Source organism: Colobus angolensis, unplaced genomic scaffold (genome assembly GCF_000951035.1).
Source record: "Colobus angolensis palliatus isolate OR3802 unplaced genomic scaffold, Cang.pa_1.0 Scaffold285, whole genome shotgun sequence".
In the NCBI taxonomy this organism is placed as follows: Eukaryota; Metazoa; Chordata; class Mammalia; order Primates; family Cercopithecidae; genus Colobus; species Colobus angolensis.
The window spans coordinates 1,355,709-1,381,999 of NW_012116099.1; the positions used below are offsets into that span (position 1 = coordinate 1,355,709).

At 42.6% G+C, this 26,291-nt stretch overlaps 1 protein-coding gene across 4 annotated transcripts in view; it reads left to right on the forward strand.

Annotated features, from left to right (window-relative positions):
• Positions 1-453: 453 nt before the first annotated feature.
• Positions 454-26,291, forward strand: part of SNAP25 (synaptosomal-associated protein, 25kDa) — an 87,272-nt gene continuing 61,434 nt past the window's right edge. The window contains exons 1-3 of one of the 4 annotated variants that reach the window (XM_011948862.1): positions 587-728; positions 8,486-8,588; positions 9,065-9,216. The gene's annotated coding sequence lies outside the window, so the exon portion shown is untranslated. Of the gene's footprint in view, positions 729-8,485; positions 8,589-9,064; positions 9,217-26,291 lie in introns of all 4 variants that reach the window. The other 3 variants (XM_011948860.1, XM_011948861.1, XM_011948863.1) reach the window with 3 other exon arrangements.

Below are 26,291 nucleotides of genomic sequence, written 5' to 3' on the forward strand. Positions count from 1 at the left end.
TAACATGAAGCAATCACTCATAAAAATAGCAACCCACGTAGCCTGGCCATATATGGAACTGGCGAGGGTGGACGGGGATGCCCCTCCGGACCCTCTTTGGAGAAAACAAATCGCCGCAGAAATTTCCCCCACCCCTCCCATCACTACCTTTTATCCCCCTCTGCCTTCCCCTCTCCTTAGATGACCCAATCACCGATTCCACTGAACGGGGGTGGGGATGGGGTTGGGGGGGAAATACACACAGACACACAAATTATACATATATTATACATGTATTATAAAATATATACACACATACATATATACATACGCACATATGTACACACACACACCAAAGAACATCAGGAATGCAGTTGCGGAATGAACGCTTTTGCCCGAGACCGAGTGTTAAAATGGAGTCGTAAGAGTCGCCCCTTTTGGGTGTTTATAGGAGGTGAAAATACCGAGGTTTGCAGGGCAGCGCCGGGGAGCCGCGCCGCAGCCCGGGCCCCGCCTCCGCCCCCGCCGGAGCCCCGCCCCCACTTCCTCCCGCCCCTCGCCGGGCGGCTATTAAAAGCTGCTGACGTCAAAACGGACGGCCATCTTTGATGAGGGCAGAGCTCACGTTGCATTGAAGACGAAACCTCGGGGAGGTCAGGCGCTGTCTTTCCTTCCCTCCCTGCTCGGCGGCTCCTCCACACTTGCAACCTGCAGAGGCCCGGAGAACACAACCCTCCCGAGAAGTCCAGGTAAGGCGCCCCCTCCCCAGGTCGTGGTTCTGGCTCGGGATGGCTGCATACCCAGAAGGGACAGCAGCTGGGCATTCCGAGTGGGCTTGGGTAAATACAAATATTGGTGCACTTAGGGTGCGGTATTCCGTGTGTGCACGTCTGGTGGGGGCTTTATAAAGTGTTTTCGAGGTGAGCTGCTGGGGGAAGGGGAAACGGGAGCCCTGCAAATGGAGCGACGGGGAGGAAGAGCGAGGGTACGTACCGAATAATAACTTACTCTTTTGAAACAGTAGCGGGACCCTCTCTTTCTTCCATTTTGCGATGCAGTTTTCAGAGATATTTAGGCTGTTAGGTTTCTCCCCCGTCGTTCTAACCCTATTATTTTGACTGTTGTCGTTAGGGTACTATTATCCAGGGAAGAATTAAGGGGAAGGCAGGGTGTGGGTGCTGGGGAAGCGAAAGGAGAAAGGGGGAGTTCCCGCCCCGGGCAAGCTGAGCTGCTGCAGCGACAGCAGCCTCCATGCCCCGCGGACTTGATTTATGCCGCCTGCTCCACGTCAACTGCAGGCTGGCGGGAGGCGGGCGGGTCGTGCCGGGTGGGAGGGCTCTGCGGAGGGCTGGCGCGGGTGGGCTGGCTTCGGGGACTGCGGTGGCCCGCGCTCAGCACCCTGGATAGCAATACCGAGGGCTCGCGCGGGCGCCTTCGACCTTTCAGCACCGGGGACAGCGGTCCGGCCGCAGCGCCGCATCTGCCTGCGGCAGAAATGTCTGGCCAGGGCTGGATGTGCGAGGGCTGGAGACCAAATTTGTCTCTCTGAGACCCCGGTCTTACGGAGACCCTTAATAGAGGAGTCATAGTAGGTTAAAAGAAAACAAGAAAGAAATAAATCTTGCTCACAGAGACTCCTTTGCAGACAATTTCCTGTTCCCCTCCTTACCTCCTGCATAGCTTCAACAAAATAATAGTCTACTTGTGGAAATCTGTGTTGCCCTCTGACCCTTATTTTAGGTAGAAAATAAATACATTTTTTTAAAAATATGCATTTATCCTTCAGCAGGGTACCACGGTTTTTGTTTGGTTTTGTTTTTTAACACAGAGTAGATCTGTCTACAGATCTTGGGTGAGTGTGAGTACTGTATATACGAAGAAGCCAATGCTATCTGTTTATAGGGATGATACATCTCTATGTTTCCATTTGATAAAAATGTGAGATTAGTTGAACTAAGCAGAATCAACTTTAAGAATGAATCACTGTTCCTTTTCCTTCTTCCCCCATCCTTGCAATCAGGCATGAACACAAGTATTCATCCACAAAAACACATATCTGAGAAATTTTGCCGGTCCTGTACTGAATAGACTTAATCTCTTTGGCCATGGTTTCTGAATTACTGGAAGTATTTCCTATCAGCACTGGTTATCACGGGCTGATAGCTTTAGATTTTGACAACATTAAGACTGGTCTTCCTCAGGAGAATCGAAGTATGTCCTTCAGGGAAACGCAGGTAAAGAACCACGGTATTAAACTAGAACTGAACTCTGACCTAAAGATCTACTGCAATTTCTCTTATGGCACTGCGGGATTTTACTTTAACCATTTTCTACTCTGAGGGTTGGAGCATCTGAGAGAGCAAAAGTCATCAGGGATATTTCTCTCTGTTTGATATAGATAAAACTGGCATAAAAATGACCAGTGTCAAAATTATGCCATTTCAGTAGTTAGCAAAAAAGAGTAACAGCGTCATTGTAATAATCTATACAACACATTAAAGAAACGCTATCATGATCCCCTTAAAAGACCCCAAATGAGACCTTGGATTGTGTTTAAATAGTCATACCTCCTATCATCTGTATGCTACAGATACTAAAATTTCCTGTCCATATACAGAAGGTGATTTCATTCCCTGCTATTTAATTATTTCCTAGTGTTTTTCTTTTTATAGATGACTATGTGTTTCCATGTATGTATATATTGATCTGTTATTGTGCATGGATGTAAAATTATTTGTGTGGACATTTATATAAGAGTATGTAAATGTATAAGAGAAGTTTATAACTTTGCAATCTGCAGACAAAAATAAACAACTGTGTTTTAGTGGTAGAGGAGAGAAAATATGGGCAGGAATTTTTTAAAAATGCTTTAACTTCATGCTGCATGTCCAGACAGCTGTCTGCGTAGTTGCGTCAAATGAAAAGCCTAATGCTGCCGGAATTACGTGCTTGGACATTAGTAATTACTGCTGGGTTTGTTTGCTAGTGGAAGACTGGGGAGGAGCGGGGGAAGTAGAGGACTGCAGTGAAGATGTCAAAGGGCGCAGAGCTGAGAGAAAGAAGCAATGTGCACAATTAGAAAGCTAATTTTAGAATAACTTACTGAGAAATTTAAAAAAATATATCATTGAACCATGAATTTAATATTTATATCATTGACAAACTTCTGGGGGAAAAATTGAGAAATTTCCTATTTTAAGTTTGAAATTTTAAAATCCAGGGCAATGCGGTGAGAAGAGGCAGGAGCAGATGGACATAGGATGAGCCAGGAGTCGTTCACACAGACCCTCTGATGCCTGTTTGTTCATCGATATTTACTGCATTACCACCTCAGTGTTCAAATTACAGAATAATTTACAATCCTCTTAACCTCTTCATGGCAAAATCTCCCAAGAATTCACAATTTTATTTTTATTTTGTTAAACACACACAACCACACATGCACAAACACAATGCAAATTACTCCTTAATTAGCTTGTCTAAAGATATTCCTAAGCTCTAAATGTTAACCCTTGAGTGAGGGTTATCAGCTGAGAGACATGTTTCTGCTAGTGACACTTAGAAGCTGCGTAAGCAGTCGGCCTTCAGCATAACACGGAGGTTTGACGATGAGTAGAAATGAGAAAAATAGTCTGAGAAAGAGGTTGAGAGAGGAGACATGAAGGAGACAAATAGAAAATATGCTTTTTAGATAATTCACTATGAATCAACAATGTTTCTCACATTGTAGGCCTGCTTTACAATTAAAATAGAAAATATGCTTTTTAGATAATTCACTATGAATAAACAATGTTTCTCACATTATAGGACTGCTTTACAATTCTATAAAGGAAGGAAAATCCATGTTTTAAGCCTCAGCACTGGATACTTTCTGCAATGTCATCCCTTGTCAGCAAGGACCAACCTGATAGGAAGATATTGATCAATCGGTATTCAGCAGATACAGAAATGAATCCCATGGGAGATATAAAATCTCATGGTTTTTGTCTTGACCTCAATAAGTTTAGCATCTAGCAATCTTATTAAAAGCAATAAACAATAAGTTAATAAATAAAACCAGAACCAAATGCAATAAAACATTAGAAGATAAATTATGAGGACATATGTGATTAATTTCCAAGTGAATGTGACCAACAGTAAGTAATGTAAATTCAGGAGGGTAACATCACAGTGGACTGGAACAATCTGAGAGAAGAGGCAGGCCTTGAGATAGCTTTTGGAGGTTTCAGAGAGATGGGAGAGTTCTGCTAAGTTGAAGTCACAACATATGCAGAATATCACGTTAGGCAAGCCCACTCTACAGTTAGCAAACCCTGAAAATGCCCATTCATTTGGGTGGAGTGGGAAGCTTGGAGAGAAGAGGCTAGGATGCAGAGTTGGAGCCTTCTGTGAAAGGCTTTGAATGTCAAGCTGAGAATTTGGTACTTTATCCTCTAAAGTTGATTTCTGAGCAGAAGCTGATATAACAAAGTAACCAGGTCCTTTTACTATCCAGAAATTACTATTGACAGAGTGGATTTAATTTGCATTCTTCCAGAAGTAGAGGGGAGCAAATTGGTATCATAAGAGATGGTCAATGAAAAAAAATCAGTCCTTACTGAAGCATCTTTTAAGATCACTTTTCAGGATACATATACATACATAGACATGTAATTCCTGCTTGGAAGTTAATCACAAGTTTCAATTTTCCGTTATTGACTAAAAGAAATTATGCAAGTTGAGCACTTGCCAGGCAGATTGAAAAGAAGGTCAAGAATCTGGTGATGAGATGCCCCAGAAGGTCCCAGAAGGTGCACTTGAATAATAAACATGGTGCTGAACACTCTTCTGCCCTCTGTGAATATTCAGCATTGTCAAGTGCACTGACTGGAGGAATGAAAAAAGTTGTCAGTTCTTCTGAGCGTGTTTTGAGCAGCATGACAAATAGAACCAGCCCCAAGTGGCTAAAAATGGGAGGAAAAAGATGGAATGGTAGAATTTTGAAAAACTGTGGTGGGCAGTATGTCAGATTTCTTTCTCTGCCTATTTTGCTGACTCTTGCTAGTTACCCTCGCTTCAGGGCTCCCTTGAGGTCTGGATTACACCCATTTCCTTTCTAACCTTGTGGTTACTACTCTCACAGCAGAGCTTCAAAATTCCAAATGCTGACAGAATTGCTAAGCCAAAATAGTCAGTGGGTTCATGTAGAGGAAGAAATGGCAATGGTAGATATAGATTTTACTGCCATTTCATTTCTGGCTATAAAGTATCAAGAGACTATCCTCATCTATTCTTCACTAAAACGCTGGCAGCAGAGACACCACAGGATAACATTTTTATATCCAAGCTGACTACCTAGGGGAAAGTTAGAGGTAGTGACATTTGATGCTTTAGGAGGTCAGGTTGGTGGTTATTAAACTGAGCCCAGGGAACACACAAACATCAAGTAAGGCGAAGGGAGGAGACATGACGTAGTACTGAGGAAGTAGGACATGATGAGTGGACAAAAAAAAAGAAAAAAAAGTTTTACAAGAGGAAAAAAACTTCATAGAAATTTCTAGAGAATCCCAGCTGCACTCTGAACTCCTGAGAATTGCTGCTATTGCCTTAACAATAATACCTACTCTTTCTATGTAATTTTCTTCACAAGGATCTCAAGCACTTCACCCAATATAGAAGTCCAAGAAATTTCTGATTTCTAAATAAATAGTGCAACCCACAGACACATATGTTCAGATATAGTATTAGATCACATTTAGTAAGACATAAATTGATTTAGAATGACAGAGATACCCAAAGCAGTGATTAATCAGAATGGGCTTATGGGGAAGAAGAATGTGACCCTCATTCTAAAAGAGTTTACCTGTACTGGCTCACTGTTTCCTCCTAACAACCTTGTGGTCAGATTACTATTATTATTTCCATTTCACAGATGAGATAACTGAGGCACAGCAAGGGTAAGTAACTTGTCACAGAGCAGAACCAGGACTTACATGTATTCAGTCTGACTCCAGAGATTAAGCTATGAAGTATATTTTATTCTACCTCTACCTCTTGCATCATCCACATTTTTCATATTGACCAAATAAGGCATAGAGAATGTACATGTCTTTTTCTGCAGTCGTTTTTTCCTTACTTGGGTAGCAAGGCCTGAAGGTAAGGATGCTGGTCAGAGTCAGGAGACCCAGCTCTAGCCCTGAAACAACTGCTTGTAATTTCCTGTTTGGAATCACACAGTCTTTACATTAGTCAGCAAACCACTGTTGAACTTGGTTTCTTTATTGGCAGAATGATAGAAGTAGACTAATGATGTCCAATATCCCTACTATTCAAAAATCAATGAAATCAGTGCTGAAAACCCCAGGCGATGGGTCCTGACCTAGTGACTGATGACCTCGGCTGGCGTCATCTTAATGCTTCAGTAACTGATCTGGACCCAACTGGAAGATTAATTACATTCATCGCCTCCCTTAGCCCAATCCTTAGTTTTTTCCCCCTCAAAATTGCTTGCCTTCATCTTTCTGAAGCCTTCCCAGAGTTAAGAAATCCTGTCTTCTTCCTCAAAGCCCTATTCTGAGTCATCACTGCTTTGGGTTTCTCCTGTCCTTCTCAATCAGATTTGTAGCTATTTGGCACATACTGTCTCCTACAATCTGCCTAAACTTTGTATAATTCTGTTTTCAACCGAATTAACTTTTTAAAAATTTCTTTCTAGACCTCTTTTTGATCATCTCCTGTCTGACTTAGCAATATATTAGCTGCAGTTCCTTCACTCATCCTCTTACTTCCTCTGCCGCTTAGCAAAGAGGAAACAGAAGCTTTTATAGAATCTGTGAGCTGTAAAGTACTTTAAAAGTTACATTCCTATGTGACCTGAATCTCATGATACTGATAGCCAGCTCAAAAACTAATCACATTGGGAGGATGTGGGGTAAAATGACATTACAGGAAAGCTTTAAAAACATGGGACAAGGAGAGAAGGAAGCTTTAAAGCCTATGAGGTCAGAGGTCAGCAGCTGGTGGTAAAACGTTGATTAATTAAATTCATAGTCACACATCAAATAAATTCACATGTCCCAGAGGGGGAAAAAAACCCCACGTTCACCTTGTCACAACATACTGCAGATTTCAGTATCTTTCCACCAAGGTAAAACACGGTATCACAAGAGGAAATCCTAACTGATTTCCTTATTGTTGACTACAGAGGTTAACTTCAGCAGTGACTGACTTACTGGTAAGAACAAATCTGTATCCCCAAAAAGAGACGGGGGGAAATCCTATTTAAGGATTAGCATTTCCTTTTAAATGCTTAACAATGATTCTAGAGAAATTCAGTCAAATGATGCCTGCCCCCGAATGACGCTGAATAACACCTGTACTGGGTTTATGGCTTGCTTTCTTTGGTTGTGGAAAAATATATTTCATCCTCTTCTTTGCTGTTGTTGATATGGTTCATATTACTCAAAGATGTCTAATTCTCATGTCTTAAATTGGGACTGTTGACACTTTCTGCTGTCTTGCCGTGTCTTAATCTTCCAAGGTGGTCCATTTTTACTTAAAGAAAAAGATTATTTTCCTCCAAAGTGGCAGGTTCTACAAAATGACCATCTGGTCCCAGCTTCCCCATCACTTCCTTTATTCAGATGACACTAGTCACAGATCTGGAACTTGAGAGATGACTTTCCATGCCTGGAACCTTGAATCAGTGGTTTCTGTCCTTTACTGATAACAGCAAGTGAAAAAATGAAAGTCTCTTAGGTGCCCCCCTGAGGCCAGAGTTCAGCCCTACACTCCTGCCTCATTCCTTTTTCAGAGAATTCTCTCAGTTGAGCTCTGAAAATCATACAAGTTGGATAGAGTTTCCTTTCCATGAAGAGTCTCAGACCACATTGTTGATCTCCTTTATTTATGTTCATCTTTGGTACAGTTTCAAAGAATAATGACTGGCAAATTCCAAAACAGTGAATGTCTTAAATTTCCCTGCAGTTATTCTGAAGTTGGTCTGGGAGCTAGGTATAGGTAAATCACACTGTGACTTCTCTATCAATAAACAGAAAATGCACAGAAATAAATGCCAGAAAGCCTGCTGGGAAGAACACTAGCAAACTATTTCAATATGCATTAGCCTTGTTGAGTGAATTTTTTATTTTAATGGGAAAGTCCATTCCTAATTTATGCCAGAGAAATTGCTGAATATATCTACTTTTTCCAATTCCACGACGACTACCCATGTATTCCTTCATCATAAATCAGCTGCTATTACGGCATTCTTCATTAATTAATCCATTGAACAAATATCTGTTGAACACCTGCCGTGTACCAGGAAAACATATACTGGTTCCTGAAGTCAGTGCTGTAAATAAAATCATCATGTTTCTGCCCTCCGTGTGTTATGCTAGGTGTCCCCTCTTGAGGTGTCATTATTTTAGAAGGCATGTTTCAATGGGATGCCTTTTAGAATCTAAGACATTAACTCAGTGTAGAAAAGAGCTATGACTCTCTAATCAAAATATATAACCTATTGAAGGTTTCTACTGAGCTGTCAGTATCTACAGAGAGATTGCTGTATCATAAACAAATACATATTAAGAACCAGCTTCAACCATCACAGAACTCAGTAAATATCTAAGGTATGTCTTTGTGTGAACTTGTCTCTATTTATATGGCAGTCAACTAGGATGTCACTAAAATGTCCCTTAAATACATGACTATCTTCCAGTATCCCAGTCTGTTGGGATCTCTCCCTGTACAGACCACTTTCTGCCACTCATGGGAAGAAGGGGTCAAGCTTTAAGAAACGTGGTACCTCCTGGGCCAGAAATCCTATTCCCAACTCTAAAACTCACAGAGCAATACAAGAATAGGTTGACTAAGAATGGGTCCTTTGGATGAGAGTACTTCCCAATCCAATCCACTTTCCTCCCCTGAAAACTTTCTATCATTAAACAAGGTTTAATGGTAGGATCAAGTGGAATTATATCTTAATTCCCCAAACTCCTACTTCCAGAAATTCACCTCTTACCAATGAGCAATGCTCTTATTTCCCTTGTAAGATTGATCACACTGCTTTGTAATTACCTACTTATGTATTTCTCTTCCTTAATAGACTTTGGAAGTCTTTGAGAGCAAGGGTAATATTTTAGCTTTCTTTGAATCTTCAGTACCTATAACAGTGCCTGTCACACCCACGTATGCAGGAAATAAGTGAGCGAATGGGGATACCAGATACCCCTTTGCAGAGAAAAGAATTCTACCACTGTAAGTAATTCTGCTTTTTATTGATCAAATGTTATGATCAGAATAACTCAAGAATTGTTGTGTACCCTTGCACATAGATTCATTCTAAATATTGGAATAAAATTATGTCCCAAGGAATTACTTTGCCCTAACTAGCTGCCAAACTATGGCAAATGGTGTAATATTTTAATCTGTTATTTTATCACTTATGAGTCAGGAGTTAAAATGCTAACGAAGGATCAGAGGATTCTTAATAAAGGCATTGCTAAAATCAGGTTTATATTCAGAGATTAAAAGCCATTCACTAAGAACAATTTAAGTCAGTTTCATATTTAAAGCCAAGCAATTTAGCATATATGAAATAGATAGTTAAAATGTTTTACTGTTCACTAGAATGAAAAGGATATTTCACGCATCCATTTGAGACATATATTACACTCACCAGTGGGGTAGATTTATGGCTTTGGCCAACTCTTGTCTTCAGGGTCATATATTTGCTGCTGCGCTGTTAGAATTGGCATGGTGGACACAAGTTTTTCATGTCCATTCCGCTTCCTTAAAAGGGTCCTTCAGAGACACCAATCTCTGGCCTTTCCTCTCAAATAGCCAGTGTCCTCTTGCCTGGGAGAGAATCATAAGCCTGGGCATGATTTGGTAAATCAGTCCCATTTGTCCTTAGGAAAAAACCTTCACCAACTGAGCATTGAATTTTGCGTTTCTTTTTTCCCCATTCCTTCTCTTGAAAACATGGGGTAGTTACTCTGCATCCAACTTTCTCCAGAGAAGACTGAAGATATTACCACTTAATGAACACAAGGAAAAAAGTAACTAACTTCCTAAATGCCTACTGTGTGCTGCACTAGGCACTTGATGTATGTTATTTCATTTAATTTCCATGGCAGCCTTAAAAGAGTTCGGAACACTTGTCTCTGACTGCAAAGTCCATGGTTGTCCCCACCACCCCATAAATTATCCCACGAATTGCACAAAATCCATTGAGAGCCTCTAACAGAGAACACACTGCTGATACATAGAACATGAGCCAGCCAAATCTAAAAAGCTGAGTCCTCTGAGCTAAATAGCCAGGTGAGATATGGTGGTATAAGTGACCAGAGAAACTATGCGTTCAAACAAGTTCACTGAGCAATGGGTGGAGAGTCAGCTGGCTACATGCCAGCTCTGCCCCTTCAATTGTATAACCCTGAACAATTTAGCTAATCTGAACTGAGCCTCACTTTCATTTACATCTGTAAAAGGAGAGCAATTGCTGCCATGCATATATATCAAGTGGTTGTCATGAGACCTAAAGGAGCTAATGCTTGTGAACCAGTTAACCACCACCACTCTGAGAAAGAGGAAGGGACTGTTGTTATGTTCAGTTACCTGCTATTTGCCATACCAGATTTCCAGGGTTCTTTATCATGGGTTACATGAAGTCCATATGCTTCTTTTCCTCTTTATTATGTTGTCTGCTTAAATAAACAAGTCTTGGTATCACATTATTTTTTAGCTTGATTAGCATGCATAATAAAATGGGGAAATATGTCAACAGCCTTTGATTTTTCTATTTGGGGGAAGATTTTAAAATGCCTTTGATTAGCATCTCTGCTTTAGGAATGACCTCATGTTTCTCAGAGTAATGCTTAGATACCCAAAGAGGCCCAGTTGTTATTTAAACACTGGTCCCCTCTTCCTTAACATCTTGGATTTTAAAGATGCTTGAGGAGTTAAAAGAGATGATATGCAATATGTCCCGCTATTCTTTAGCTTTTGAAAAAGAAATTTCCTATAAGCTATTTAGTGAACCATTACTGAAGCTACATCTGTTGGCTTCATTTTATATTCAGCTTTGTGTTAAGGATTTTTGTTAGGGGTGGGGATAGGTTTCTTATTAAATATTGTGTGTGCACATGTGTTTTTGTACGTGCACACAATACACAAGCAGAGAGATGCAAACCCAGACTCTTTCTTGGAGCCAGCCTTGAATACAAAATTCCTACATGCGTCGTCTCATTGTCAAAACCTTTAGTTTTATTCATAAACCAATAAATATAAAACCTGCACAAGCAAGTTACAAGAATAGCAGATTCTATGCTCCTAGGCTACATTCACAGAATGATTTTTCTTTGAAGTTGGAAAAGGCTTCCAAAACAACCCTATATAAAGCAATGACTTAAAATTCTGCTTTGGGGAGAAACTCTACAGGACAAGAGAGCTTGCTAGGGGAAGATTTTGAAACTCACACTATTTTTTTGAGCATCTCCTATGTGGTAGATATTATGTTAGGCTATTGTTGCTTGTTTTGTATTTAATTTCTACAGCAACCTTTTGAGTGGCAGGTGTTATACTTCACACTTGACTCAGAGAGAATACTGTTTAATCAAGGTCCTTCAATGGATTCTAAGGTGCTGATCACAACTCTTCCCCCAACAAACCAGTTCATGCATAAACAGGAGTTAGTGATTAAAATTCTAGGCATTTTGTTAAGCAGAATTGGAGGGGGGGCGGTGGGAAGAAGAAGAAAAGAAAAGATTACAACCAGCAGCCAGAGTCAGATTGTCGGACTTCCTTACTCCTTTCTAGTTCTACTTCAAGGTTAGACATTGGGACCTGCTAAAGGAGAAGGGGCTACAGAAATGTGTGCAGTCAGACAGGATAGCTAGAGAACCATATGCCCTTCTCTCTTTTTCCCACCCGTTCCCCCAAGTGACAGAACCTGCTTCCGGAAGCTTGCAAACTAGGGGAGCAAAAAATGCAAGCTTGCTCTAGGTAGGCAGATCCCAGAGAAAAAGCCAAGGAGGAGAACTGAGTTATACTTGCTCACTGCTTATTTCCCATCTCACAGAATACTTTAGTTAGGGGTGGGAGGGGAAAGTAAAGGAAGGGGTGGAGGGAATATCATCCCAATACTCATCTTCCCGAAGAATGGAGAGTCCCATTTTATGGGACAAAGTAGGAATTGATGAGTCTTTGAGAGGGAGAAAATGGTTCCTTTTCTACACAGTTAATAAGAGAGAGAACTTGAGTTTGAATTTAAGATCTCAAGTGCAATGACCTTCTACAATCAATGAATCTCTAGGACACTTGTTCTCCAACTATGGTGTTTAGCAGCATCAGCATCACCCAGGATTTTGTTTGAAATGCAATTCCCAGGCCCCACCTAGACCTACCGAATCTGAAATTCTAGGGTGAGACCCAGTAACCTCTGTTTTAATCATCTCCAGGTGATTCTGATGCATGCTCAAGTTTGAGAACCACTGCCCTAGAGATCTTAGTTGTTCCTTCAAACTTTCACATCTATCTCAAACTGAGCCTGTTGCGGATGAGGTGTTTTCACTGTTCTCAACTTTTCAAAAGCTGTGACTGGGTACTTAGCAAGAGAAGAGCTGTCCTGGACCATTGGATAGAAGTCTCCACTTACCCTCTGATTTAGTAATGAAGATGCTAGTGTTCATCCAAGTGAGTTTGAAGGATGAGGAAGGTGAGCATTCACAGAGTGAGGACAAGTATGTGGAGTGGGGGCCAACAGGCTCCTTTATTGTGCTTTGTTTTCTTCAACAATGGCTCAATCCCAGCCCCTAGAATCTTCTCTCCAAAGCTTAAACTCTCATCAAATAATAGGACAGCTCCTTCCCTCCTTCTGCAGTCCTAGCCTGCAGCCTCTGAAGGATACCAAAGAGAAAAAGGTGTCCCCAGTGCAAAGGATAAAGGAGTTTCTATCACTCCTCCTCTGTGCCACCTCCCACACTTCCTGCCCCTATCCCTCAGCAATGAGCTACCACAGATGCAGAGAGTCATCCTGGTCTTTTCTACTCATGCCCTGCAATGTCTTGTTTCTGCCCTGGATCATAATACCAATTGCCCTTGGGAAAAGGATCCTGATGTCTTACATTGCCCTTTTTTTCCTGTCCTCCTCTTGCTTAGAATCATGGGTTTGGAGCACCTGCAGAGATTTTTAAATTGTATTTTCAAAAAAATTGCAGATGACCAGGCCCAGAGATAAATTTCACACCAAGGTCACAGGGTGAGCACTGCAGCCAAGGCTCCTGACTCAAGCTTCAGCTCTCCTTCCACTGCCATTTACTGCCTTACCACATCTGCCTCCATCTCTTCCAAATTTTCTCTCTGGTGCAGGTCCAATCTCCTGGAGTTTCCAGATCCCCAATCAGGAAATCTCTCATCTGTTGTCACACTCAGAGGTCTTGGCCTCAAATGGTGGCCCAAACTCAGGAACAGTCTCATAACCCTGAACTATCAGACAGAATGTCCTCAAAAATTTGGATGTACAGATTGTACCCAAGTCCAAAATGTTTCAAAATCTGAAACTTTTTGAGCACCAATATGACCCTCAAAGGAAATGCCTATTAGAGCATTTCAGATTTCAGATTTTCAGATTTGAGATGCTCAACTGGAAAACGTAATGCAAATATTATGAAATCTAAAAATATCTGAAATGGAAAACACTTCTGCTCCCCAGCATTTTGGATAAGGGATACTCAACCTATACTGCTTACATCTATTTGGGTTTTTCATATTATAGAAACCCAGCTATAAGTGATTTTGGCAACAATTGAGATTTATTGGCTTAAACAATCTAAGTAAATGTTGAGCAGTCAAGCCATGGGAAAAGCAGAGAGGTAGCTGGAATTCAGGAACAACTCAAGCCCAGTGTGCAAGCATTACCAAAGCTCTCTCTCTCACACAACGTCCTGTCCCTGATTCTTTTTGTACATTGATTCCACTTTCTCTTGTTGAAAAATACTTCCTCCCTCCCCATACCAGAAACATGCACATGCGATTTGTACTCTCTGGGCTTCCACTATGGAAAAGGAACTGCCAATTGTTGTCTGTATCCTCGGTTCAAAACTACCAAGGAAGATCTCTGATTCGCACAGCTTGGACCAAGTGCCCAATCAATTGTAGGTGTGGAGTGGCATGGAGGAATATGATTTCCATGCTGAAACCACACAATTCAGTTGGGAAGAACCAGTTTCAAAGCAGACACAGTAAGCCATCTTTCCTTCTTTTCTCCAAAAGGTTGGGTTGGATAGCACATCGCAGGTAAAATCTCTGCTGCTTTGGAAGAATAAACTACTCACCCCTGAGAACATTAAGGAGACTTCAGAGAAGTGAGGAAGGATGTTTCTTTCACCTTTCTGTGCTCACATTAACCTGGTTCTGCAGGATGTTCCCTCCATGTTACACTTCATTTGCCAAATATAGATTGTGTCCCCACCACAGACGAGGCACAGTTCTAAGCAATGGTAATAAGCAGAGAACCAAGTAGATAAAGTCCTGTTCTCATAGAGCTTACCTTCTAGTAGAGAAAGACAATGCTATGAGTTAAATAATGTAGGACAGAGACATAGAGTGTTACCCCAAGGAGGTAAAAAGATGATTTAGAAAGAGCTATGAGAGAATGCATCTCTGAGAATCAGCATTTAATCAGAGACCAAATCACCTGTGGGCTCAATGATTTTTATGTCCCCTTCCCACTATAACATCAGCAGAACTCTAGCACTTGATCCTTTTATTTACTAACAACAAAAAGAAACTTAACCTTGATCTGAATCATATAGATCTGCTTTCCCATCATTTTCTCATTTATCTCCCAGATTTCATGACCAGGCACACTTACAGCTCAAGGATACAGTGAGAGAAAAGAACTTCATAAAATCCAGACAGTCCACAGTGGTGGAAAATGAGGGATAACTGGTCCTCTGATTCATGTCTTTCCTTCTCTGGCTCATTTTGCCTCCTATCATGACCATATTATGTGCACAGATATAGGGATGAGCTGGGGCACCTATGGCCTGTGTAGGCTAAAGGGCTCAAAGATTAGAGCCAAACCAAGATTCTGTCACAGGATATTAAACTGGGTGGTGAATTCCCATGAAGCCTAAGATTCCTTCCAGACCTACTTAGGTCACATGCCATGTAAGCTTTATGAAAATATATGCAAACCAGAGGAAAAAGATATGAATGTGATTCCTTGACCCAGCCAATCATAATATTTAACTCTGTCACGAATTTTCTTGGACACAGTGAAGGAAGGGAAAGGGAGAATCTCCTTCCTCTGGGTTTTTTACTAACCAAAACCCATCTTTCCATCAATCACCAAAAAGGCCCAGTGTAAAGCTGAGTTATCTCTGGTCCATTGAGAAGATAAGCATTAAGGGATAGCATCTAACTGGATAATGGGATGCAAGAAGGCATACAGACCCTAGAACTAGACCCTCTTCTAGTTCTTTCTCGAGGTGGAAAAACTGGGCCTAAAGATGCTGTTAGGCTGCAAGATTGTGCCTCTGGACCGGCAAATTTAGTTTCAAGGTCATGTTCTCCCTCAACTTGTTCTATTCCCTTGTCCTAGTATCCCAGGAGTCTGCTTTTCCTTCCTTTTTATTTACTTGAGCTTGTTTTCAACTTTGTTTGCCTGCGTGTAGCTTTTTGTGTATTATTGAATTGGAAATTAGTCCTCCACCTCAGGGCTTGAGACTCATATGGGTGGCTCTTTTATGTGCTTTTTCCTCCCAACTCTATTAACAACTTTGGCCCAATGGGTCACACTTGGCTTCTCAGTGAAGCAGGCGAGAGGTCTCCTTAATCATTTTTGAAGTTCCTCTTTTGGATCTGACAGGCTGGTGACTTAAAAGAACCATGTCCTATACAGATAGACTTAAGTTTTATCAGGTCACTTACCAAACAATTGCATTGATTTATTCCACATCTGTTTAATGATCCTCATTTCTTTTTTCCAAATTGTTTACTCACTATGATATAATTTTTTTTTTTTTTTGAACTTCATGACAGTTCTGGAAAGGAAGACGATACAGAAACCACAGCCATTTTGCAGATATGAAAACTGGGACATAGAAATTTGAATGCCCTGGAAAAGATCACCTACTTATTTGATGACAGAGCCAGTTCAGGGGTGAAGGTTGGCCAGATGTCCACTTCCCCAATCTTGCTCTTAATCCATAAATGGAACACTAGTGCTCTATAGGCTTAATACTACCCACAAATTTATTTTATTTGGCCAGTACTGGATTTACAAAATCATTAATCTGAAATGCCTTAAGGCGGGGTACTTCCTCTCCAATTTGCCACAAAGCCTACCATTACTTATCTTTATGTGACTGGCCCAAGGCATAAATTTTATTATCCTCCCAGCCCTATAGGCATTTGAGTTTGCTTCCATTGCTTACAAAAGTTATGGAATTTGTCATGGTTTTTATGATCCACCAGAATCAGAAATGACTAGAAGTTTCTTGGGTTCTTTTTACAGCTCTTTCCTATGAATGTCTTCATGAGTTGTGTCAGTATTTGGGGAAACACAATTAAACATATAAATTGCACTAAATAGACTATGGCTTTTGATCTGAGTTGAATTCAAGCAGTCTTAGCTTTTTGTTTTTCCCATGGATCCGGCTGGCAGTATGGTGAAGATATACTGAAGCCACTTCCAGAGTGATACTTTTTAATGTATCACTAACAACTTTAATTATTTAAAAATTAATCCCTATTTTTAAATAGGGATTAGCCGGGCATGGTGATGTGCAGCTGTATCCCAACTATTTGAGAGGCCAAGGCAGAAGGATCACTTGAGCCCAAGAGTTCAAGAGTTCAGTGGCCTTGAACTGGACCATGCCACTGCATTCCAGCCTGGGCAACATAGTGAGACCCTGTCTCTACAGAAATAAAGTAAATTCGTTGGCCATGGTGGCATGCACCAGCAGTCCCAGCCACGCAGGTAGGAGAGTTGAGCCCACGAGTTTGAGGTTGCGGTGGGCTATGATCATGTCACTGCACTCCAGCCTGGGCAACAGAGCAAGACCTCATCTCTAAAACATAAACATTAAAAAATAAAAATAAATATGTGGGGACTATATAGGAAACCAATTTTATTAAAATACAGCTATTAAAATATTTTTAGAAAAACCACATTTGTTGTATAACGTGTTTTTTAATTAAAGCGTTAAATGACAATATTTAGTGGTAAGTCTAATAACTATCAAAGTGGTAATGAGAATATATGCTATTTTGAGATATCTGCAACAACTGTAAAATGATATGAGGACATCAGTGTCAAGCTCTCCTGCACCCCTGTGGGTGGTGGGATGGAAGAAAGCCAGTCAAGTAGAGGGAGGAGTGGATCCACATGTCATCCAGGTCCAGTGAAACTGACTGAGCCTGAAGAAGTTATTTTTGTTGTATAACAAATCACCCCAAAACTCAGTTGTTTAAAGCAGCAACCATTTCTTATTGTGTATGGGTCTATGGGCTAATGAGTTAGTTCTTCAGTCAACTGGTAGATTGGCTGGCACCTGCTTGGTGTGTTCACTCCTATGTCTAGTAGTTATTGCCGGCTCTTGGCTAGGGTATCAGGAGCTGGACCACATGTCTCTCATCCAACAGGCCAGCCCTAGTGTTGGCATACAGACATGGTGGGAGTTACAGAATTTCTCAAAACTGCAAGACAGAACAAGCCCCAATGTGTAAGCCCTTTCCAAGTCTTTGTTGAGGCTACATTTGCTATTATCTCATTAACCAAAGTAAGTCACATGGCCAAGCACAGAATCAGTGTGGAAGAGGGATTATGGATCTTGGGAGGGGAATTATGCCAACTATATTTACAAAAAATCAACCATAGTTCCCACCAATCTTGGGAGCATAAGTCAGAGAAAGCCCCACCTCTGCCATAGATAGATGTGCTCTGCCCATCCATCCTGGGGTTATACATCTTCCACTAAGTTCCACAAACCAGGAAACTTAGACCTGACTTATTAGTACCCTGTCCCCATAGGCCTTGGAGCCCTCAAGTTTAACTTTGGATATCCTTAGTTCAACAGGGCACCTGAACATCTAGTTGCATCTCTCCAAGGTAGCTAAGGAACCATAGCCCCCGGTGTCTGATCAATTCAGAAGGGAAGCCAAAGGGGAAGTTTTCTACTTTGAACATTAAGGATAAGTAAACTTTTCTGGATTCAAACTGGCAGGGTGGGGTGGGAGGGGATCAGCATCTTATTGTTTTATGGTAATGTTGCTTTATCTGTAATTTCACTTGAGCCTGTCTTGGTAAAGACAATTGCATTTTAAGTTTTTTCCCTGTCTCTCCAGAAGTCCCCGCTGTTTAAGCAAATTCTACTTTCTCCTCTAATTACAAGAGCTACCCATAATGTTAGAAACAATTCTCAGCCAGCCCTCTCCCCAATGAGCACTTTGGTAATGGGAACCCAAGGGAGGAAGCAATGGAAAAAAAACTCCGAAGGCCTTTCAGCTGTGTTGCTGTGTCATGGAAAACAAGCCAAGCAACTGCATAGAAGCCTCGCAGCAGGTCCCACCAGAGCCTTCTTCTTAGCTATTCCAGGGATTAGCAGGGCACGGCTGACTCACCCAGCTGCCTAGCCAGGCACTTCCAAAGGACGTTCTGATACCTGGCTATACATTTGCTCAATTCACTTCAGATATCAAATAGAAGACCCCTAAAGATGAGGCCCTGGGCAGAACTGTCTGTGTCAGTTCCTGTACCAGTTTCAGTTTACTGAGCCTCCAAAGGAAAATAAATAAATAAATAAATAAATAAAGACTTCTAAATTCTTTAATTGGAATGCTGTCCTAGGTTGAGTCCTCCCAAAAGCAGATCCTTAGTGAAGGACGAGGGTGCACATATTTTATTTGGGTGGTGATCCCAGGAAGCGCTGATGGGGGTGTGCAGAATCTAGACAGGGATTCAAAGAAAGCCAATACAGAGGGCACTCATGAGCAGTTTGCCAGTTGCTGGGGCTCAGCCCAGCCAGGGACCTCTCTCAGAGAGAGTGTACAACATGCATGGATTGCCTGACCTGAAAGGCAAGGAAGCCAGAGTATTATGCACCAACTCCCATCCTTCAGTGACTAAGGGCTGTTCCCAGACTGTGAACTTGCACTCAGCCCAGCAGGAGAGCAACTCTATGCCTCAGATTGGAGAAAGTCCTAAGGCAATGAGTGTTGCCTCACTCACAGTAGAGGCCCTAGCAGAAGAGGCCCTCAGAATATACAGAAAAGGCGAGTGCCAAGGGTGTATGGTGGGCACTAACTGACTGCTACAATTTTGCAAACTGTTATCACCAGACACCCCAAGGATCACAACTGTCTCCAGCTTTGGCACATTGATAACTCGGCCCTTCATTTATTCACTGGGTCTCTAGTGGGTGCCATTCATTTAATATCTATGTGACAGGTACTCAGATAAAGTTTTTTCATACATCATCACATCCGATTCTCAGGACAACATGCAGGATATTAGCAGCTTCATTTTATAGCTGAGAAAACCGAGGTACAATGAGGTTAAGTAAATTACCTTAAGTCCCTCAGCTTAAAAGTAACAAAGCTGAGATTCCCATCCAGATCCACTTTTAAGCCCAAGCTCTATGCCACAGCAAGCTTCACCCCAATTAGGTGAGAATCTTTTCTCCTGCTGAGAAAAGGCCCAGCCATGTCCAGCCCCCATACCACCATTTCTCTCCTGAATCCTTCTCCTCTTCCTTTCTGGTCTCTCCTGTTCCTTTATCTCTTGTTTTCAGGTTGGCTCCATGGAATTAACTGATGTCCCTTCAGTGTTCCAGATCCTTTCTTGGGGAAGTGGGGTATCCCTCTCATTCTCCAGGCCTCCTTACCCTGGGGAGTGGGATCACTGTCTGCACGCTCAAGACATCTTTGAATCTCCGAGTCCTTAAACTCCCTCCACCTCATACCCACCCAGCCACCCATGATCTGGTCTTGTTTCACCCACATATGACAGGTGCTTTGGTGGATCCTACTGTTTCAGCATCCTAGTGGGGAAGGAATCAGGGAACCATTTCTTTGTAGCATCTTGCAGGTTTAGGACTTGTCTCACCTGTGGGTCCCAAGCAAATTGAACTGCTTGATTTGTGCATAAGCATCAGGCCACAATGTAGTCCCTGATTTACTGTGGTTAATATTTTAAAACTAAGATAGCATACAGCAAGGACTAAGAGAAGGAGTAATTAATTCTAGCTTGGCAGCGAGGGAGTAGGAGGGAGGTAGCAGCTCCTGCAGTCTCAGGGGGTCTCCACAGTAATAAACAAAACTGTAGCTTCCAAGTGGCAAAAAATATAAGGGGAATGGGTGGCTGCAGAAGGATACTGAGCAACTCTATTTTAGAGTCAACATATCCGACTTCATGAGGATCATACTTTTATTTCAAAAATAGTATCAATAGGTTGGGTGTGGTGGCTCACGCCTATAATCCCAGCATTTTGAGAGGCCGAGGCAGGCGGATCACATGAGGTCAGGAGTTCAAGACCAGCCTGGCCAACATGGTGAAACCCTGTCTCTACTAAAAATAAAAAATTAGGCATGGTGGTGGGCAACTGTAATCTCAGCTACTCAGGAGGCTGAGGCAGGAGAATTGCTTGAACCCAGGAGGTGGAGGTTGCAGTGAGCCGAGATCGCACCACTGCACTCCAGCCTGGGCAACAGAGCAAGACTCTGCTTCAAATAATAATAATAATAATATCAATAAAGCGTCAACGTTGACACCATCTCTAGTGGGGGCTCTGAAGCCACTTTCAGTGACTAGCAGATTCTCTCCACCCATCACAGGCCAAAAACAAAAAATAAAGTTAGACCTAAAAAAATAAAGAATTTGACAGAGATTATTGATAGAAAATGCCCTGGTATAGATCAGGGAGCATAAATTTTATATGATTGTTCCAAATGGACCATTTAAATGACAAAATCTAAAGTGTTTTATAGAGAAGGAAGAGTAGGGGGCCTCAAGTCATTCAAACCTCATTTTAAATCCCATCTTAGATTCCAACTCCAGATTCTTTTGAACTACTGAACATGCCGTGCCACCTCTGTGGCTTTAGACAATAGTCGAATTTCATGCACACATACATGAAATTCACATAGGTGATATTTCAGGTAATGTAAGTGCTCTGAAGACAAAGTAGGAGGAACAGAGAGAACAAAAGAGATATATTTGGACAGAGTGGGCATTCATCTAAGAATTTTGGCTTTGGAACACAATTGAATTCTTTCTAGGCCCAAGCCTGCAGGTCTTCTTAAAGTACAAAGTAGACTTAATTTGGTGGCTGCAGGCAGGTGTACAAGCAGGGGAGAATTATTTCAAAAAGTCATTAAAAATTTCACATGTTCCCATGCACTAACTGAGCGCTCTATGCATATGAAGTCATTTGCTATTCACTCTGCCAAATGCTGCAGGTAATCTCAACATTTCCACTTACAGATGGGGAAACTGAGGTTCTAAGAAGTTACAAGGAATATGCCCAGAATATGGAATATGACCATGCTAGTCAGTGGGGTGGCCATCCCTGGAACCTGCATGACCTTGGGCCAAAGCTTCTGTGCTACTCCACAATGTCCCATGAGCCCTCCCTAAGCAGAGGAGCAGAGGAGGACAAGACAGCGTAGAAGCCCCCTGATTTCAGGGAGGCAGCAGCAAAAACCCACAGGGGCCTTTTTGGAACCCGTTGTATTCATTAGTTACTGCTGTGTAACACTATTACCATAACCCTAGTGACGTAAAGCAACGCACATTTCTTATCTCGCAGTTTCTGGGGATCACAAGCCTGGGCCCAGCACAGCAGGGCTCGCTTCTTAGGGTCTCACAAGGCTGCTGGGCACATTTTCATCTGCAGCTTTCTCCACTTCCAAGCTCATTCAGGTTGTTGCCAGAATTCAGTTCCTTGCATCACCCTGAGGGCTCTGTTTCCTGGCTGGCTGTCATCCAGGAATCATGCTCAGTCCCTTACCACGTGACCCTCTTGGGGCCACTCACAACATGACAGCTGACTTCAAGTCCAGCAGGAGAATCTCTCTCTTCAGTAAGGGCCAGTCCTTCTTTTAAGGGCCTTCATCTGATTAAGTCAGGCCTAACCCAGGTAATCTCCTTTTTTACTTATCTCAAAATCAAGTGATTGGGAGCTGTAATTATGCATGCAGGATCCATTTACATTTTCCAGATATCATAGCTAATCATAGAATGGCATTCTGTCATGCTCGCAGGTGTCCCCCATGCTCAAGAGAAGGAGATTATAAAGAACTTGGGCACCAGGACACAGAAATGCTGGGGGTCATTTCAGCACGGCACCCTGCGTGCCAGGAAAGCGTGATCCTGCTTCCTTCCGCCATTCTCCATGCCTCTCTCCAAGGCTGCAAGTGTTCCTGCCCTACAGAGAGCCTTGGTCCACATCACACAGCCAGAGGCCTCCCAAACATTTCTTCATGGCCAGGCCTCTTTCTGAACTGGGTAATTGTGATGTTTACAGATTCATCCACCTGCCTGACTTGGGGCCTACATGCATTGTTCCGATCTTGATTGCCTCAATCTGCAATCATCCCTCCAGAGGAGGCTAGGCTTGCAGAGCCCTGGAAGAGCAGGCAGGGGGCTCTAGAGCATTCAGTCTTTCAGTGTTTGCCATTAGCGACCTGGGGAGTGATGCGAATGGCTTCAATTGCTCCGTGGAGCCAGCAATCACAGCAGGCTTTGGGGGTCCCTGACATGAGCTGGAGAAAAGCCTCTGTGAAGCAGCTGCCAGGCACAGCTGCCAGGGTAATGGAAATGTCCTGCGGCCTCGCTGAGCTTTCACAGAGCCAGCAAGAGTCTAGGGCTGCGTGCCCTGCTCAAGTGAGTCCCAGTGTGAACTGCAGGGCGGACATGGGCTTTCCTGACAAAGCTGTTCTTATGCCGAAGAGAATAGCAGAGGCCTTAGCTGGGAAGGCAGGGATCAGTATGGGAGGGCAGAGTGGGTGTGCTGGGGGGAGTGGGGGCAGCATCTGTGATCTGTGATTCACAGGCAACCTAGCAGTGTCCCCTGAGCCTCAGAGTGCATGGGGTGGGCTCCGCACTGCAGCTCCTCATCACCCTCATCATCCTCATCATCTTCGTCATGCACAGTTGCAGCCCACAGGTCCATCAGTACCCCCTCCTCCTTCTTTCTGCCACTCCCCATGTATTTACTGAGCATCTATTTTATACCTAGTGCTGCTCCGGGCACTGAAAAAACAGGGGTGAACATATTAGACAATATTTCCTCTTGGGGTGGTTACGTTTTAATGGGAAGGGGCAGACATCAATCAGACAGATGGACAAGAAAAATATCAGATGGGGATGGTGGCTAAGTAAGAGATTGAAATCGGGTGAGGTGGTCATGAGAGACGGGTCAGGGAAGGTGTCTCTAAGGAGGAGATGTTTAAGCTGAGGCCTGATGACAAGAATGGCCAGTCATGAGATGATGTGAATGGGTATTGCAGACAGTTCGTGCCAAGCCTGAGGCAGGGGCAAGGTGGGAGCTTTCAAGACACAGCAATAGGCTGATGCTGTAGGAGGGAAGCGCAGAGGAAAGTGAAGTGTTAGGAGGGAGCCAGATCAGCCAGGGCCTGCCAGCAGGTGGAGGAGACTGGCTTTTGTTCAAAGAGCACTGGCTAGCCCTTGGAATTGTAACAAGGAGATTGATACTATCTGATTTATCTTTCTACAAGATACTCTGGATTGGATTGGAGCGAGGAGACAGCTGTAGCTCCAGAGTATGACTATGGGTGAAGCAACTTAAGCCAGGGAGGCAGCATTCCTTACTAGGGGATCCCTACTGGACAGGAATGGCCAGTGGGTGAGCACCATGGGGGGCTGCTGGAGAACCCCAACTGCTGTCTGCACAGTCTCCACCTGGAGCAGAAGAGAAGCTGATTCTAAGTCTGTTCCCTAAATGCAGTAGAATATGTATGCAAGGGATTCAGTGAGGGAGGATTCTCAAGTGAAACCCGTATATGAAAGTGAGGGGAAAAGAATGGGGCAGGAGAAAGAACCAAGCAAGGATATGGTTGCAGCTGAGACTAGCGTCAGCTGATCCCAGAGGAGCCCTGGAGTGTGGATTGCATCATAGCTACTCCTGCCTTGAGACTTGGAGTGCCAGGCTTTGGTAGCCGTGAACCGTCAGTCATTGGCTAGCACAGAGGGGAGGGGGCTCCTGTCTGTCAAGGGCAGGGCTTAGGAGAAGTTACAGGTGTAAACTCTGAGCCATGTCAAGCCCAGCATTTGGGGAACAGGCGCACCTGCCAGTGGAAAGTAACAGGAATCTGGGCAGAGCACCTCCAGCGTCTGTTGTAATAGCCATGATTTTACTGCGAGAGGAGAGGGAGGATGCCTAGACTAAGAAAGTATCCTGCTCCAAGAAAGCACAGGACCCACATTTCTAAAAGTAAATGAGCTAATACAGGAGGCCTGTTACAGGAGGAACCTCTCATTGCCTACAGATGCTCTCCAAATAATCAGCTCCCAGTATGCACTTAAAACAGGAATCAATTTATGGGCGTTCCATTCATCCAGCTTCCCAGGAACAAATTCATTGCATTCTGGAAGGTTATATCTAAATATCCATTTAGCCAGCATAAAAGGAGATTAGGATTAGGTGCACTTAATGAGTACATTAGAATCTTCTACCAAAGGTATCTGATCCTGTTTCTCAGAATAAGTGGAGAATAAACACGGCCTATTAGCAAGGAGTGGCTCTTCCTGTCCCCTGCTCTGTCATGGTGGAGAAGAAACCAGTAGCTAAAAAGTAGGGCCGCCTAACAGCTGGTTCTGTGATGGCCACAGCTTTGCTTAGAGACACTGGCTTTACCATTCAACTTTGTAGCTCTTTGGAATGTAAATCAGTGGTTTCCAGACCTTGCCTGCACATCACAACTCCCTGGGATCTTCTAAAAATCCAGAAGTCCAGGCTGTATCTTAAACCAATTGAATTACAATGTCTGGGAGTACTTTTTAAATAAACTTTTTGTTTTGGAATATTTTTAAAGTTACAGAAAAGTTGCAAGGGTGGTATACCTCTCACCCAATTTCCCCCGTTGTTGAAACCTAACATTATCAATGATACATTAGTTACAACCAAGAAACCGACATGAGTACATTACTATTAATCAAACTCCAGACTTTACTTGGATTCCATCAGCTTTTCAATTAATGTTTCTTTTTTGTTCCGGGACCAATCCGGGGCACCACATTGCATTTAATCATCATGTCTCTCCTGTCTTCTTTAGTGTGTGATAGTTTCTCAGTCTTTCTTTGTTGTTCATGGCCTTGACAGTGTTGAGGAGCATTGACAGGGATCCTGTGGAATGTCATCCAGTCTGGGTTTGTCTATTGTTGTTTGTGTAATGGAACAAGACTAGGGTTGTTAGACTCGGGTTATGGGTTTTTGGAAAGAGTACAGCTAAGGTAAAGTGGCCTACTCGTCATTTCTTGTCAGGGGATACAGTAGATCCATATGACATTACTGGTAATACTACACTTTGTTATTTGGTGAACGTCATATTTGCCAGGTCTTTCCACTGTAAAGTTAGTATTTTTCCCTTTCCCTATTCTAATATTTGACTGAGTCTAGCTCACCCTCGAAGTATGGCATGTGTAGAGGTGGGTGGAAATCAGTCAGAAATCTCTGAAACACATTTTTATGGCCACCACCCTATCCTCATCTCTTTGCCTTAGTTCCCAATCACTGTTTGCAAACTTTCTCAAATGATCTAGGACTCTGCATACCCTCAGTTCCTCTGGGATTGAGACAGCACTTCCTGACTGTTATCTTGGGTAAGTTATTTAGTTTTGTCTGAGCCTCAATTTCCTCTTCTGCAAAATAGGTATTGGTCAAATATCTATTTCTAGGAGTCATTGCAATGATTAAATTAGATCATGCCTATAAGATTTTGACTATGGTGCAAACACTCAACAAATGTTCACTATCAGTCGTGTTAATAGTCGTAGTAATAATTGCCTTCATTACTCGGACCTTGTGTATCTGGTATCTAGGGTCACAATAACGCACCTCAGTGACATAAAACAGTAAGTTAGAACTTACATTTGGGAAAGAGAGACGTATTATAAAACTAAATCCACCAGGTTTATTTATTATAAAGAAACACTTGGCACTTACTCTATGCCCAGCATTGTTCAAATCATTTTTATAAATATTAACCCATTCCATCTTCATAAAAAGAATTCAAGGTAGGAACTATTATAACTATTTTACCCATTGGGCAACTGAGGCACAGTGAGGTGAGGCAGCTTACCTAAA